This window comes from Hemicordylus capensis, chromosome 2 (assembly GCF_027244095.1).
Source record: "Hemicordylus capensis ecotype Gifberg chromosome 2, rHemCap1.1.pri, whole genome shotgun sequence".
NCBI lineage: Eukaryota > Metazoa > Chordata > Lepidosauria > Squamata > Cordylidae > Hemicordylus > Hemicordylus capensis.
The window spans coordinates 177,134,340-177,151,869 of record NC_069658.1 but is presented as its reverse complement, the minus strand read 5'-3'; the positions used below and the strand labels follow the sequence as shown (position 1 = coordinate 177,151,869).

At 48.0% G+C, this 17,530-nt stretch overlaps 1 long non-coding RNA gene across 2 annotated transcripts; it reads left to right on the top strand.

Annotated features, from left to right (window-relative positions):
• Window positions 1-6,006: 6,006 nt before the first annotated feature.
• Window positions 6,007-16,704, top strand: LOC128346536 (uncharacterized). Of its 2 annotated transcripts, none has more exons than XR_008317031.1 (5): window positions 6,007-6,081; window positions 7,807-7,898; window positions 8,443-10,523; window positions 14,139-14,336; window positions 16,310-16,704. It is a non-coding gene; the product is annotated as an uncharacterized LOC128346536 (long non-coding RNA). The 2 variants fall into 2 exon arrangements; XR_008317032.1 differs by lacking the exon at window positions 16,310-16,704 and adding an exon at window positions 14,493-14,832.
• The last annotated feature ends 826 nt before the right edge of the window (window positions 16,705-17,530 follow it).

Below are 17,530 nucleotides of genomic sequence, written 5' to 3'. Positions count from 1 at the left end.
GGGAGGAGGAAAATGCTATCCAGGACTGGGACAGAAGTGAGCTGCAAGGCAAAGCAGCAGGGTAGGGCACGTGGCGCGACACACTGACTGAGACATCATGATTCGAGGAGTTTACTACTTACTGGAGAGTCAGTCAGTGTGTAATGCAGCTGGGACAAATGGCCCTTGGGCGGCGGCAGCAGCACAGCAGCACTCAAAGAACAGGCAGCCAGCATGCCAATTAGAGGTGGTGAGCAGCTACAAGGGACTGAGTCAGGCAGGCAGAATGCAGACCGGCCGAGGCACTCAGAGCAGCCTGCAGCAGCGCAGTGGGAAGGTTCAGGTTGGAAGGAGAGGAGCAGCGTCGTGAGCGGGGGAAGAAGGAAGCGGAAGTGCCGCTTGCCCAGGGGGCCTTGCCCACCCTCTGCATGGGGCATGCCAGCGAATAGGTGCCCCCGCCCGCTGCAGCCATAAACCTCTGCACCTGCATGAGTGGGGGGTGGGGTGGCTGGGCACAGGTGCCGCCCGGAGCCGGACTCTGGAGAGACGCCGGCGGTGATGTGAGCAGTGGGCCCATTGGTGCACTGGGTTGATTTTTTGGGGGTGGGGGATTGAAATTTTTTTTTTAAAATGTGGTGGTGGCGGCGGCGGCGGCCTGGCAGAGGGGCCAGGCAGGCATTTCTGTGCCCCAAGTCAACTGGCACCCAGGGCATGTGCCCTGCCTGCCCCACCCCTGATTACACCTCTGCCCTAGCCTGCCCAGTGCCCACCCAGTTATTTCTTTGCCCATCATTCGTGAATTGAAACACACATTGTTTGATTGACTTGTGGCGCAGTGGTGGCTACTCTGGTGGTGCAGTGGTAAAACTGCCGCCCTGTAACCAGAAGGTTACAAGTTCGATCCTGACCAGGGGCTCAAGGTTGACTCAGCCTTCCATCCTTCCGAGGTCGGTAAAATGAGTACCCAGAATGCTGGGGGGCAATATGCTAAATCATTGTAAACCACTTAGGTAGCTTCCAGCTATAGAGTGGTATATAAATGTAAGTGCTAGTGCTAAGTGCTATTGTGTGTAGGTAGGCCCAGCACAATTCCGTTACTTTTTCATCTTCTGTGCCTGTGATATTGACAACAACAGCATCATTGTTGTTCCAGCAATCCTAATCTGTGTAATTAAATTTTGATAAATTTGTAACTAACTTCCATTCCCAGAACCACAGACAGAGAATAACTGTAATCCCTGTTATTCGTGGCGAGTGCACTGAGCCAGCCTTAAAGAACTCCTCCACAGTCAGGGCACTGTGTGCGCACAGCAGTGCCACAAGCTAAGTGGCATTATTTTATTTCTTGTTCTGTGGCATCCTACTTCTGTTGTGTCACACACACCTAACTCCCAGTCCCTCTAGCTAAACTCTGTGTGATACACACTACACAGCAACTTCTGATTTAGCCAGCCACAGAATTTGTGCCAAACAGCCTTAAGCAAGGAGGCACTCCACTCCAGTCCACAAGTCATCACAGCAGCCCCTGTTTTTGGCCCTCTGAATCTACCTGCCCCCTGAGACAACCCCATCCACTCCACCCCCCCTTTTTACATTCTAAAATGAAGCCCCAAAACCATGGCTGGGAGGGCTGGTAGAGAAGCAGAAAGAGGCAGGTTGCAAGGAAGGGGGAGGATTTTCTTCCCTGCTGGTCGTGGCAGGGGGCGGCCAGAGGGGCTTACTCCCCGAGTCACCCCCGGCCCTGCTTCGGCGTGCAGGCTAGACTTCTCGAGTCAACCTCGCCCTATGCCAGAGCCTGCAGCAGGGCTGAATTTAGGGGGGAGGGCCTCCCAGCTTGCCAGGGAAGAAGATCTTCCTGTGGCTGCTGAGGAGGTGGTGCTGGTGGAGGAGGCTGGCAGTCCAGCCAGATCCACCTTGCCGCCCTACCCACCGGTCCCTGTTAGGGGGTGGGGGGTTGAATCTGAGGAGTCTCAGGGGGAGGGAAGCCCACTTGTCCCTGGGCCTTCCCAGGCCAGCTCTGAGGTCAGTGGTGGTGGTGGCATGCCCGAGAAGGAGCCAGCAAAGCTGCCACCTCCCAAGCGACCTCGTGTCGCAGGAGAGTCCAGCAGTGTGGACTGAGATCACTTTGAGCTTCGCCCTGGTGATCCCACCCATGCTGAGTGCACCCACTGCAAGGCGCTGGTCAGCAGAGGCAAGGACCCTAAGCACTTCACTACCTCGGGTCTGTTGTTGCAGCTGCGCCAGCGGCACCCAGGTGGGGAGACCTCTGCTGGCAGTGGCAGTAGGCCCAGTGCCTCGACTAACAGTAGTGGCAGCAAGCGGCCAGTGGCTCCTGCTCCTAGGCAGGAAAAACTGACCGATCGTCATCAGTGGATGCAATCTCTGGGAAAGCGGTCTGATCACCCAAAAGCACATCTCGTGGCTCGGGCCATTGCTGAGATGAACGCTTTGGATGACCAGCCGTTTTCCATTGTTGAGAATGTCGGCTTCCGCCGTCTGCTCCAGCTGCTTTCCCCAGATTACAAGATCCCCTCAAGGAGCACCTTCAGCAGGAGGGTGGTCCCCTCCTTGTACCATGCGTGCAGGGAGGCTGTGTTGGCCCGGTTGCGTGCAGCTGGGCCCAGCACCAGTGTGCATTTCACTGCGGATATCTGGACTAGCTGCAGCGGGCTGCACGCTGCCTTCATGTCCCTGACAGCCCACTGGTGGGGGCATGGGGGTGAGGGGACATCTGGCTCTGCTGGCGCTGTATCCAGCTCCTCCCATGCATGCACGCCTTCTTGGGCAGTGTTGCATGTGGAGGCGATGGATACAGACCACAGGTCGGGTGAGTTGGCCCCCATCATGGACCGCTAGGTGGGGGGTTGGCTGACAGTGGAGTCAAGCCTCTGACGAGGCTTCATGGTGACAGACAATGCAGCTAACATCAGCAAGGCAGCTAGGCAGGTTTACGGTGTGAACATGGCATGCGTTGCGCACACCTTGAACCTGGTGGTGCAGGATGCGCTTGGGCTCAAGGAGGCGGCGAAGTCCAAGCTGCGTGCGAAGGGTGTTAGTTAAGCTAAGGATCCTGCTGCTCCCGTGGCCGCTCTTGTGGAGCAGTGCCGCAAGATAGCGGGTGGAGCATGTGGAGTACAAAGTTAACAATCAATGGCGAGACATTTGGACAGGTTAGCATTAGAAGAGACATATTCCAAGGGGACTCACTATCCCCTCTGTTGTTTGTAATTGCCATGACTCCATTTTCACAAATACTAAACAAAACAGGCCTTGGATACCAAACATCTAAAAGATCAAGTCAAATCAACCATCTGCTCTACATGGATGATCTGAAGTTGTATGGAAAGTCCCAGTCAGAAATCGAATCACTGTTAAACACTCTCCGTATATTCAGTAGCGATATAGCAATGGAGTTTGAACTAGACAAGTGTGCTGCATTAATAATGAACAGAGGAAAAATAAGAAAAACAGAAGGAATAGAACTGCCCAATGGAAGCAAGATCAAGAACCTGGAAGACAAAGAACATTACAAATACTTGGGCATTCTCCAGGCTGATAACATTGCACACACTGAAGTTAAAAGAAAAATTGGAAGTGAATACATCAGGAGAGTTAGAAAAATCCTCAAGTCCAAACTCAATGGCGGGAACACCATACAAGCCATAAACACCTGGGCTATACCTGTTATCAGATACACTGCAGGAATAATAGACTGGACCCAGGCAGAGCTGGAGACGCTAGATCATAAGACCAGGAAAATAATGACCATCAATCATGCTCTGCACCCCCACAGTGATGTAGATAGGCTATACCTCTCTCACAGCTCAGGTGGAAGAGGAATGCTGCAAGTCCATCAAACGGTAGAGGAGGAGAAAAGAGGCCTTGAAGAAAATATCAAGGACAGTTAAGAAGATGCACTTCAAATGGTCAATAACGCAAAACTATTCAACACCAATGAAAGAAAGCAGGCCTACAAGAAAGAACAAGTCAAGAACCGAGCAGAAAAATTGGAAAAGAAGCCATTGTATGGTCAATATTTGCACAATATAAGTGGAAAATCAGACATCACCAAGACCTGGCAATGGCTTCAGAATGGCAACTTGAAGAAAGAAACAGAGGGTTAAATACTGGCTGCACAAGAACAGGCACTTAGAACAAATGCAATAAGAGCAAATGTCGAAAAATCCACAACAAACAGCAAGTGCCGCCTTTGGAAAAAAGCAGATGAAACAGTGGACCACCTAATCAGCTGTTGTCAAAAGATCGCACAGACTTACTACAAACAAAGGCATGACAAGGTAGCAGGGATGATACACTGGAACATCTGCAAAAAATACAAGCTACCTGTAGCCAAAACTTGGTGGGACCATAAAATTGAAAAAGTTGAAGAAAATGAAGATGTAAAAATATTATGGGACTTCCGACTACAAACAGACAAGCATCTGCCACACAATACACCAGACATAACTGTAGTCGAGAAGAAAGAAAAACAAGTGAAAATAATCAACATAGCAATACCAGGGGATAGCAGAATAGAAGAAAAAGAAATAGAAAAAATCACCAAATACAAAGATCTACAAATTGAAATTGAAAGGCTGTGGCAGAAAAAGACCAAACTAATCCCAGTGGTAATTGGCGCCCTGGGTGTAGTTCCAAAAGACCGTGAAGAGCACCTCAACACCATAGGGGTCACAGAAATCACTACCAGCCAATTACAAAAAGCATCTTTACTGGGAACAGCTTATATTCTGCTATGATATCTATAACAACAGCAACAACATTGACCATAAAATTCAACCATCCCAGGGAAGGACTTGATGTCTGGATAAAACAAACCAGTCAATAACACCTGTTTGACTGTGTAAATAAATAATAATAATAGAACTTGAAGTTACCCAGTGGCAGTAGATTCAGGACAGACTGCTTTGCACAATGCATCTTTACGTTGCGCGATTCCCTTCGAGATGTCGGGAGTGCCACTGACTTCACTTAAGAATTACGCCAATTAATGGAAGATAGGTCTGTCGATAGACAGGTGAACTCTGGGAAGCCCCGTGAACGAATGCAGGTATCCCTCTGAGGGCTGGATGCTGAGGAAAAACAGAATAAATAACAGGGAGAGGGGGAGATGACTTGCCCCAGCTTGTGCCCCATTTTATCCTCCAATGCAAGTCTCTGGAAAAAAGATACTTTCCTCCTGCTGAGTTGCCTATGTGCTGTGAGCTTTGGAGTTGCTTCTTGTGAATGAGTGAGTTTTTTCAGAGAATTGGAATGGAAAGGGACAGACTGTACTTGCTGCTTATATGTCTGACGTACAACTGTGCTAGTGGTTGGTTGGTGGGTTGGGTATTTTTCTACCTCCCCTTTATGATACTATTTGGAAAGAAAGTCACTTCTGCTGTATTAGATTGACTGGCCTGAATCTTGTGTCTTTCTTTCTTTCTTTCTTTCTTTCTTTCTTTCTTTCTTTCATGACGCCTAGAACTACTGATGGATGGGCTAAAAGCCCAAATTCCAAAACAGCCATCCCAATTCCTAGAGGAAAGGAACATAGGAAACTGCCATATACTGAGTCAGACCATTGGTCCATCTAGCTCAGTATTGTCTACACAGACTGACAGCGGCTTCTCCAAGGTTGCAGGCAGGAACCTCTCTCAGCCCTATCTTGGAGAAGCCAGGGAGGGAACTTGAAACCTTCTGCTTTCCCAGAGCAGCTCCATCCCCCGAGGGGAATATCTTAACAGTGCTCACACATCAAGTCTCCCATTCATATGCAACCAGGGCAGACCATGCTTAGCTGTGAGGAAAAGTCATGCTTGCTACCACAAGACCAGCTGTCCTTGTAGACCAGGTTTATGTGTCTGATGTACAACTTTGCTAGTGGTTGGTTGGTGGGTTGGGTATTTTTATATCTCCCCTTAATGATACTAGTTGGAAAGAAAGTCACTTCTGCTGTATTAGATTGACTGGCCTGGATCATGTGACATTCTTTCTTTATTGACAGGCTAGAACTACTGATGGATGGGCTAACAGTCCAAATTCCAAAACAGCCATCCCAGTTCCTAGAGGAAAGGACTCTCTCTCCCTCTCGTTTTATTTAATGTAAGTACAAATAGCTGGCTCTTCCTTTCAGGTTTTAGGTCATTCAGTAATAAGTCTTCCCAAATGCAAACTATTTTGAGGGTTACAATTTTATGTTTGTTCCCGCCCCCGCCCAGTGTTATAGTCGTGTTGCTTGTCAAAGTGAAAGTGGCTCTCATATGGAAACCCTGACACCTTTTGTGCACGCATATGAACAGGATCACTGGTTCGTGTTCCCATATGGAATTGCACACAAACATTGAATGCAGGTCTAAACCACCCAGGATCCACCAAGCCAAGTGTCGTCATATACCTTGGCCCACCCGGCCTCAATGAACCTCCTGTTTTGGCTGCTGTCTTTGACTCAGCAGATCACCATTTCTGTCATCCTGATTCCATGCCTTTGGTCTTGTGTTCCAGACAGCAATCATGTGCAGGCTCTGCAAAGCTTTTGCTCAAATTTCAAGTGCAGTGATCTCACCCTACAGAAGCTCCTGTAGGTGCCTCTTGGCCAAGTTAGCCTCTTGGCCAAGTTAGCAGGGCTAGCTATATTACTTAGTATGTGAAGAAGGTACAAGATACAGAAACACAATATTGATGCAAAACAAAGAATTCATGGGACTGCAAAATCATTTTTTACTCTGAACATTTTGCCTTTCCATTCTCAAAATGATGTGGTCTCTATGAGGCGACACCGACTTGACGGCACTTAATCCATCAATCAAATGCGTGCAACACAGAAGCAGTTATTTTCTGCCCGCATTGCTTCTGCAAGTTCACATTCAGCAGAGTTGTCTCGAGTTGTGAAAGGGCTAGTGCATGGCCCTCCCGCCTTGAATGAGTATTTGGATCCATCAGCTACCCGTTGTGACATTTCAAATGAGATTTTTGCAGATGAAAACTCTCTTCATCGAACTGTACTAGACTCTACAGGTACTGCAGAGCCTACTGTGGAGGTGTTCAGCAGTTCCTCTTGCACAGTGAAATTGGATCATTTTCCATTTGTGAGTGCAGAGGATGTGGGCAACCTGCTTAGGAAACTTCACTTGACTACCTGTTTTCTTGATCCTTGCCCAACATGACTTATACAATCTAGCAAGGAGGTTATTGGAGAGGGTCTTGGAAGCATCATTAATACTTCTCTGAGGAGGGGCAGGATGCCTCCTTGCCTCAGGAAGGCGATGAATAGACCACTGTTGAAGGAACCTGCATTGGATCCCATTCTAGGCCTGTCTCCAACCTCCCATGGTAGGGCAAGGAGATTGAGAGGGTAGTGGCATCTCGGCTCCAGGCAGTCTTGGAAGAAGCAGATGATCTGGGCCCATTTCAGAATGGCTTTCGCGTGGGCTATGGGGTTGAGAAGGACTTGGATGGCCTGTTGGGTGATCTCCAATTGGGAATCGACAGGGGGAGTATGACCCTGTGGATCCTTTTGGATCTCTCTCAGATCCTTTTGATATCAGTGAATCATGGCACCTCCTGGAGCGCCTGAAGGGGTAGGGAGTGAGAGGCACTGCTTTGCAGTGGCTCCACTCCTACCTCTCATGTAGGTCCCAGATGCTGTTGCTTGGAGATTGTTGCTCTTCCAAATGAGAGCTATTGTATGGGGTTGCACAGGGCTCCATTCTATCTCCAATGCTTTTTAATATCTACATGGAACGGTGGGGGGAGATCGTCAGGGATTTGGTGCAGGGTGTTACCCATATGCTGACACCCGAACCTCTTTCTCCATGTCAACTTCATTAGGAAATGGCTTAACTTCCCGATAGACTTACCTGGAGTCCGTGATGAGTCGGATGAGGGAGAACAAACTGAGGCTGAATCCAAGGAAGACAGAGGTACTCATGGTGGGAAGTTGGGACTTAGGAAGTGGCTCAGATCTGCCTGTTTTGGATGGGGTTACACTCTCCCAGAAAGAGCCCGTATGTAGTCCGGGAGTACTTCTGGACCCAAGCCTCTTCCTGGTCTCTCAGGTTGAGGCAGTGGCCAGGAGGCCTTTCTGTCAGCTTAGGCTGATACGCCAGCTACATCCATTCCTGGAGATAGACCAGCTGGAAACAGTGGTGCATATGCAAGTAAGATCCAGACTGCACTAGTGCAATGCACTGTACATTGGGCAGTTTTTGTCTGTAGTATGCAGAATGTATAAAGAATGCAGCAGCCAGACTGGTCTCTGGGGCTTGGGCCAAAATATTAAAGGAAATGCCACCTTCTTCATGAAACCTGCTGCTGCCTATTCAGATCATCTGGGGAAGTACGGTGGCAGTTGCCACTGGCTCAGCTGGTGCTGACCTGAAACCGAGCCTTTTCTAGGGTTCCCCAGGAATTTGGAATGTGCATCCTAACTAAATAAAGTTGTTCTATATTTCTTTTTATTCTCAGCATCTTTCACCAACTACAAATGAAAAGATTCCTAAGTTAATGCAAACACTACACTGTGCTGCCAATAGAGTGCAGCCCGTCAAGCTCGTCATTCCCACCCCAATATCTCAACTGTCTAAAATCACAAAAAAATCTTAGTCATCAGCTCTGACTCCAAAAAAGGTGATTTTGGTATTTGCAGACCCTAAGCCTGCACAGTGACAAAGCGGGGAACATGATGCTCCCAACATAGACTCGAGAGACCGCTCCATTCCCAACAAGAGAGACACCAGAGAAGTCACACCAAGATCACCCTCCAATCCTGAACGTGACTCCAACCCAGCTCAAATGGAGGATTATACCATCAACCCTAGCTGGTCTTCTCAACAACGACTGAAAAGCGTTCCCTGCACGATACCGACTATATAGAAGAGACCCTACGTGATACCAACGCTCTCCGGGTCACAGGGAATCCCTTCACCATCTGTACTCTCCTAAATGCTATTCCATAGGATCCAGTGTATTGCTACTGAGAACGTCGACATTGAGACTACTCTCCATCTGATCATGCCTGATCGTTCCACTTACATCTTAGATGACAGATCAGTCATTGATGATAGAGAACGCTATCTCCACCCTTGCTCTTGGGCTCCACATCGAAACCAATATCCGGGGAGATTGGACCATCCAGACTCTCGGTCCTGATCACACTCTCCTCAGCACTGCAGGTCTTGGTCTCAGTCAAGAGATAAGAGAACTCAACCACCTAAGCAGCTGGACTTTGACCTCCTACCACCGGATTCCTCGACTGAAGAATCCGCCTCAGAGGAAGATGCAGAAACAGCCCTGGACATCGCATGGGGTTCCACACCTTCAGATCTAATTGAAGATCCAAAGCCTCTGCCTCCCTCGGAGTACCTGAAGCTCTTCACTGACCAAGTGGCCTATATGGCTACCTCTTTAGGTATCCAGGTTAACGAACCTCCTAAATCTCCTCCTGATCCCATTTTTGGGCCAACTGATGCTGGAACTTTGCACTCTTTCTTCCTACCACTGAACTCTGCTTGAATGGACATTGTCAACGCTTGCTGGGCATTTTTGCCACCTGCCTCTCAGAAGCTGGAAGGTTTTTTACAAGGTTCAAGCCAGGGACAATCAGTTCCTTCTGTGCCATCCTACTCCTCACTCCATTATAATGGACTCTGCTCAGTCCTGTTCAAAGAACAGAATCCATTCAGCAGCATCTGACACAGAAGGCAGAAAAGCAGATGCCCTTGGGCCTGTCCCCTTTCCAAACAGCTCCTCCATATACGTCTCGCCATGCCACTGACTGTTCATTCAATGCTTGCTGCAGCAACTCCTCGCTGGCACACGTGGATGTGTTCATCTACATTGGCACCTGGAACAAGAAGAAGAGGAGAGAATTTGACCTTTTGATGGCCAGGCCCTTGTTGGAAAGGAGACAAAATGGAAAGGAGACAAAAACTGAAAAATATGGCAAGACCTATGACCTCCCAACAACCTGCCTACAATTCCTCAAGGGGCAACAAATCCTCTTCTTCTGCTGCTGCTATATCATTTTGTCCTTCCAGCTACTCTCAATCAACTAACCGTTCCTTTCGTCCTTCTAGGACCTCCCTATTTCAGAAAAGACAGGTCTCCTTCGTAAAATCACAACCTTCCAAATCTCAACCACCAGTGCATAGCAAGTGCTCGGGACTCAAGCAGCTGCAAATATTATTCTTTGAAGCACTCCACACACAAATCGGGCTTTGTCTCCCAAATTCTAGCTTATCTCGGTGTATTTCTGGGTTTTTAAAATGCTGCTTTTAATGAGATTTTCTCCAGAGCAAATAGGGAGAGGCATTGACGTAGAATCATTCACATGATAAGAGGGATATAATCTTTTAGGAATGCAGATAGAGGCTTTAGAAATCTCTCTCCCCACCCCGCCATTGGCTAGAAGGAAAATACGGAGGCACGCGATGTGAACTTGCACCAAAAGAAAACCTGAGAGCAGAGGGGAGGGGCTGCTTCCCTCCTTGTCACGAGTGTGATTCGAAGTGTCTTCACTCAACATTGACCCTGAAGCATGAAGCCAGGTGCGAATAACTCCCTGGCCTTCCAGGGTTTTCTAACGGCTTTACATGTTTTCGTTGTTCATGGTTTTAGACTGTTTTTGAAATTGTTTTGTAAGGATTGTTTTTAAAAGTGCCTAGGTAATGAGAGCAGCAGTAGCCATCTTGCTGCCCCTCGGACATCCCAATAATCTGCCCATTGAGGGAACTGCCTGACCTTGCCTCATGGAAGGACCGCCCTTACCTGTCATCACTGCTCCATTAAGGGTGTGGTGAGCTCACTTTACATAGGCCTCTGGATTAAAGGCAGCAAGGTTAGTTGTCCTGTGTGTCCATCAGGTTAACATGTTCCTTTTGTGATATAGTCTGGGATCCTGTGTAACTTTGTGGCAAAGTTTGTGTGAGATGTCTATGGGTGGTTTTGTTTGATTTGAAAACCAATCTAGATCCCATACTTTACAATAGCCTGCTGCAATGTGTTCATTTTTGGAAAGGTTGACGTCCTGACCCCCAGTTCATTCTTGTGCTGAAGAGTGTGTGTGTGCTTCCTTCCTTCCTTTCCTGCTTGCACATGTCCTGGGCTTCACTGAGTCCACTGAGTCACTCTTAGGGGGCAGAAGTCAGGGACTGGATTGTGTCCAAGTACCTTGTTTTAAACTATTAAGCCAAGCTCACAATGCTTGGAATGCATTGCAATAGGAAGCTTGAGATTCCCACTTTAGCCTTCTGGAGGGGATGTCTGGCTAGTTTCCCAACATAGCACCAAATGAAGGATGCCCAGAAGCCACATGTGTGGTCACACATGGGTGGTGAAGGGGAGCAGAAGAACATTCGCCATCCATGGGTGCTCTTTCTGGGCCTTCCTGACTAAACGCCATCAGGTATAGAGATAGAATGCAAGTACATATCATAGGAACACAGGAATATAGGAAGCTGCCATATTCTGAGTCAGACCATTGGTCTATCTAGCTCAGTATTGTCTACACAGACTGGCAGCAGCTTCTCAAAATCTGCAGAGAGGAATCTCTCTCAGCCCTGTCTCGGAGATGCTGCCAGGGAGGGAACTTGGAAGCTAGAAGCTCTTTCCAGAGCAGCTCCATCCCCTAAGGGAAATATCTTACAGTGATCACACATGTGGTCTCCCATTCATAGGCAACTGTGGCAGACCCTGCTTAGCTAAGGGGAAAAGTCATGCTTGCTACCACATGTGGTCTCCCATTCAAATGCAACCAGGTTGGACCCTGCTTAGCTAGGGCGGCAGGTCATGCTTGCCACCACAATACCAGCTCTCTTTGCTAGACCAGCTCTCCTCTCTATGCAAGAACATCATCCTCTATGCAAGAACATAGCCTGGGACTCTAGTCCGATCCAGAATGGGACCCATCCATATGTGCTTCTATCCATTCTGAAAATAAAGCCAGCCGCTCCAGAACAAATGGAGGCAGGCCCATATTAGAACTGCTTTGAATCAGAGCTTCATATGGTCAAAGAATCTGCACTCGAGGCTCTGAGGAAGAGAGTTGGTCTTGTAGAAGGGAGCATGGATTGTTCTTTTTGCTATGCAGGGTCCATGCTGGTTTGCTTTTGGATGGGTGACTACATCCAAGAGCCAGCGTGGTGCAGTAGTTAGAGTGCTGGACTAGGACCGGGGAGATCCGAGTTCAAATCCCCATTCAGCCATAAGACCTGCTCGGTGACTCTAGGCCAGTCACTTCTCTCTCAGCCTAACCTACTTCACCGGGTTGCTGTGAGGAGAAACTCAAGTATGTAGTACACCGCTCTGGGCTCCTTGGAGGAAGAGCGGGATATAAAATGTAAAAATAAATAAAATACATGGGAGCACTCTCTGCTGTAAGATATTCTCCTTCAGGTAGGGGTGGGCAACCTTGGCTGTCCAGCTGTTGAGGAACTACAACTCCCATCATCCCCAGCTTAAATAAATTGTGATTGGAGTTCCTGGTATCGTTTCTGAAAATGCCCTTTCTTTATGTCCCTGGGGACCTTTTTCATTGTGATTTCTGCTACCACTGCCTGATTTTGATCCAGGGCAAAGCAAGCAGCTTCTTCCAAAATCTGGCATCATCTCCTTTATGCACATTTCTCCTATGATCATTGGACTGACTTGAGCAACTCAGATTCTCAGGGGAGACACGAGCTGGAAAGCAAGCCAATGACCATAAGGCAAATTTGCATGGGGGGTGTCACTCTGTGGCTCCAAAGGATTGAAGAGCCGACATGGAAGGTCCCACCCTGTTATCTGATGGGTTCAGAAAGCTCACTCCTCAAGAGAGAGCTTACCATGGCCCGGCCTCTGTGCTTTGTTGCCAGACCCCAGCAGCCAAGAAGACACGGACAACAAATGTAGTGGGTAAAAAGGGTCACAGCTTTATTGATAAACTATAATTGGATTAGCGGACTGGATAGGGTTAAGCCCACCTCCCCAAGACAGTGCGGGGCCTAGCAATGACTGGGTTTGGACCACCGCATCCTCCCCCGTGCCTTTCTTGGGCGACACATCCTGGCTCAGGAAGGCAGCAGGTGGAAAACCTTCTCCCTTCCCTTCATGGCCAACCCCCACGGGGGCCTGGATCCTTCCAGGTCTTCACACACCCCAGACCACACAGCCCATGGCTATGTGAAGCACCTGAAGCAGGTTTCATGGCGAATCGTCCTCCCTGGGCCGCACAAACCACAAGGGAACGATTGACCAATCACCCGTTTTGACTGTCCAAGGGTGCTCACCGATGTTCCATCCCATCTACTTACCACTCATCCCGCACTGTCAATGCCAAGCCGTGACCTAACTATCTGACCATTGATGCTAGGGTAGCAGAATGGAGTAGGCGGGGAAAAAACCCCAACATGGCCAATGCGTTGGGAGCCAAAAATTCCTACTTGGCCCCCAAGGAGGGCAACCAGCCTCTAGACTCGCTCTACTCCTAGGGAAAGGAGGGTGGAGGAATCGTGCTCCAAACTGATCCTTCGGGGTGGGGAGCTGCCGGAGCAGCAACCTTAGCCCCGCCCACCAGATGCTGAGGCCCAATCAGGAGCCTCTTGGGGCCCGTGCTAGGGAGCTGGGACAAATCGCCTTTCCCCCAGCACGAGGCCAAGGGAAGGGGCATTCTTGCCCTTCTCAGTTATTACTCAGGTAAGGGAGTAGAGGACACTTTTAAAATTTGCTTCCAGGCCAATGACAAAGAATCTATTTCTATTGTCTATTTATGCTTCAATCAAGGTCCAAAATATGTCTTTCTCTACCCAAGAACATAGTCTGGAACTCTGGGATGGTTTAGAGACTGGCCCCGTTCATATGCGGTTTCATCCATCAAGAAGAAAATGCACCCTCTGTAACAAATAAAATGAAGCAGTGGAAGAGGGTGGTATATCCTCCCAATGGCCATTGATTGCCTTTCATTTTTCATTCTTTTTTGAGATTAGCTAACATTTATTACAGTCCACGACCAGAAAACAAAAACAGAAACAAAAAGAAAAAATATATACAATTACAGGAAATGAATGCAACTTATGGCAACTTACATTGCATGAATTTGTGGTTTTACGTTTACTTTAAATCATGGATCAAGCTTGGTCTCATGCCATTGAGGTCAACCTTGACCTCATGTCATTGGCTCTGCTCAGGTATCACCTCATCCAGTGGAGGAGTTCCATTTCGACCACAGCCAATGAGTGTGAGCAGATTTGCATGGTGGACCATTCCTCAGTTCCTGGGGGATGTAAGAAAGAAGGAAGATTCCAGACAGATCTACACACCTGCCTCACCTTTCACCACCATGCCCTGGTCCCTGTTTCTCCTCACGTTTCTCAGTTATGCCTCAGGTAAGGGTGTGGAGGATGCAGTTTGCATAACCTGAAGCACAGACCGCAGAGCAATTGATGCTCTGTATTTAAGGGAGAAACCTAGCGATGATGTGCTATCTCAGAGCAGGGAGAAGGTACTAAGGCCATGATTGCTGTTTTGTGTTTCTTGTAAAGGTGTCAGGACACAGCCAACGGTGAATCAGCTGGCCACTCAGTCCGTGTCCCTGGGCCAAACCGTTAAACTATTCTGCACAAGACACAGTGGTAATAACTGGGGTGACTACTTCTACTGGCATCAACAGAAGCCTGGACAGGCCCCTCGCCTTCTGATTTACGACAGATCGGTTCACTGGGTCTGCGTCGGGGAATACTGGCTATTTAACCATCACAAACATCTAGGCTGCAGATGAGGCCAATTATTACTGTGGGGCCAGGGAGTGGAGTACTGCTGTGTATCACAGTGGCACAGGCGAATGAGGAACTGAGACAAAAACCTTCATTCCTCCTTCTCAAAGTGAGGGCTTCCTAACCTGAATGTGTTCTGTGCCTGCAACTGTCTCCTTTAGAGGGGTTCTGCTTTGCCTTGTGCCACTCAGGGCCAAAGTGTGCATATGGTTAAATGCAGAAACCCTGGTCACATATCGAGGTCATTCACACAATCCAAAACTGTGTTCTACTTGGGTTTGGGAGCTATCTGTGCTCCCAATTTCTGGTTTTGGAGAAGCGATTGTGTGGAAGTAAGGTAGGAGGAAAAGCTACCCAGGTTTTCCTCCAACCTTGCTTCCACACAACTGAAAATTGGGAGTACACACAGCTCCCAAATCCGGGTAGAACCCAGGTAGAAGGAGGTTGTTATTTGAACAATCAATCAATCAATCAACCAATGTATGTATCTTTAAAAAAAAATTGCAGTTGCCTGGCTCTCTCAATTGCAAAGGAAATTAACATTTATGTAATGATTGTAAGGCGTCCGTACATGTGGAGGAAAATCAAAGTCCTTGGTGGTTACGTTCTCAAAATGTGTTTAAATAGGACTTGTATGGCTATTTATTTATTATTGACATCTATGAATCATCTCTGAAGATCAAAAAACTCCAAAAGGTGTTTAGCATACACAGCAAATTGTGTGTTCTGTTTCTTTATTTGAATCCTACATTGCTATATAGCTTAGATTTGAAAAATATTTCATCTCTTCACCTACATTACCTTGGAGAAGCTGCGAACAGTCTGTATAGAAAGGAGTGAGCTAGATGGACCAGTGGTCTGATTTAATATAAGGCAGCTTCCTATGTTCCTAGAGGAACACGTATTTTCAGAGAGGTTATGAAGCTCCAAGCCACCTAATAGCACAGTGGGGAAGGAACTTGCCTAGGGAGCCAGAGGTTGCCTGTTCGAATCCCCACTGGTATGTTCCCTAGACTATGGAAACCACCTCTATTGGGCAGCAGCAATATAGGAAGGTGCTGAAAGGCATCATCTCACACAGTGTGGGAGATGGCAATGGCAAACCCCTCCTGTATTCTACCAAAGAATAGAATACCAAAGAATAGAATACCAAAATATTCTATTCTACCAAAGAATAGAATACCAAAGAAAATCACACAGGGCTCTATGGTTGCCAGGGGTCGCCACCAACTTGACGGCACAACTTTATGAAGCTCCAGCAGAGCCAATGATCACAGAACAAATTTGCATCAAGGGGCTTTTCTTCAGCGATGGAGGATTTAAGGAAGGAAGGGGGAGATCCCGCATGATTCTCTGTTGACTTCAGGCAGTTAAACTGCTCTAGAGAGCTCACCATGGCCTGGACTCTGTTATTCTTGATGCTTCTCCATTACTGCTCAGGTAAGGGAATGCAGGGCCCGCATCACATTGCTCTCTGACCACAAAGCAATTTATCTTCAGTATTCATCGGGAAAATGGTTATGTGATATATGAAGGCAGCATTAATGTACGGATATCTTGACTGTTGTTTTGTCTTTTTTGTAAAGGTGTCCATTCCCAGGCAAGTGTGAAACAGCCTGCCTCCCAGTCTGCGTCCCTGGACCAAACAGCAAAACGAAAAGCATGAAAAGCACGAAAAACTGTTCGAAAAGCAGTGGTGGTCGCTGAGTCAGCTTTTACTGATGTCAACAGAGATCTGGACAGGCCCCTCGCTTTGTGCACTGTAGTGGTTGCAGCAGAGGAGAAGGGATCCCAGCTCGGTTCACTGGTTCTGCCTCTGGAGACAACGGCTATTTAACCACCACCAATATCCAGGCTGAAGATGAGGCTGATTATTACTGTGCTATCTGGTATAGCACAGTGGTAGAGCAGAATGGGGAACTGAGAGAAAAACCTTCCCCTGTCTTCCCCTGAGCGGAGAAGAGAATCAGAGCTTCCCTTGCAGTTTTCCCAGAGGTGTACCGAGGTGATTTTGGAGCCTGGAACTGAAGGCCTTTGGAGCTCCCCCCCCCCCTGCAAGTTAAGCACCATCCCTTACACACACACACACACACACACACACCATGACACATGCAGTATCATCTACACATGGGTTCTTTAGAATGGAAACAGAAATTGAACTCACAAGAATGTATGACTAAAAAGCAGTTATATTTATGCAAATATGCATTAGCAGGAACATTTCAGCACGCGGAGTAACATATTTCCATCATACATATTTCTTTCCCCACTCCCCCCATTGTCTTTAAAGCAGAAGTCAACTCCGGTGCAGGCAACAGTCATGCTCAGTCGCCTGGAAAACAATGGGCCAGGATAGACTAAAAAGGATGTTGGGGCCCCCAGGATGTGTGGAGGCCTTAGAGTTTACCCAGAAATCCAGGGGTAAGAGTGCCTCTGAATGTTCCCTCTGATCTTTTTCATCAGTGTGCGGAATGAGTTTTCTTCCGAGTGGAAGAATCAAGGCAGTGTGCACCTGATCAGCACACAAAAGTGGAATCCTTGTCCCCAGCCCAAGAAGACACGTAGACTTAGTATGGGTAAAAGGGCCACAACTTTATTAACTGTAACAAAAGACATGGCGGACTGGAACACCAGGTGATTAATCACCCTTAGAGAACAGTGCGGGCCAAGAGGACCGGGTTAGAACTCTGACGTCCTACCCAGCACCTTACTGGGCGACACACCCTGGCTCGGGAAACGGGCAGATACGCCCCGCCCAATTCCTTCAAAGCCAACCCCCCCTTTCGTAAGAGAGGATCTGGATACTT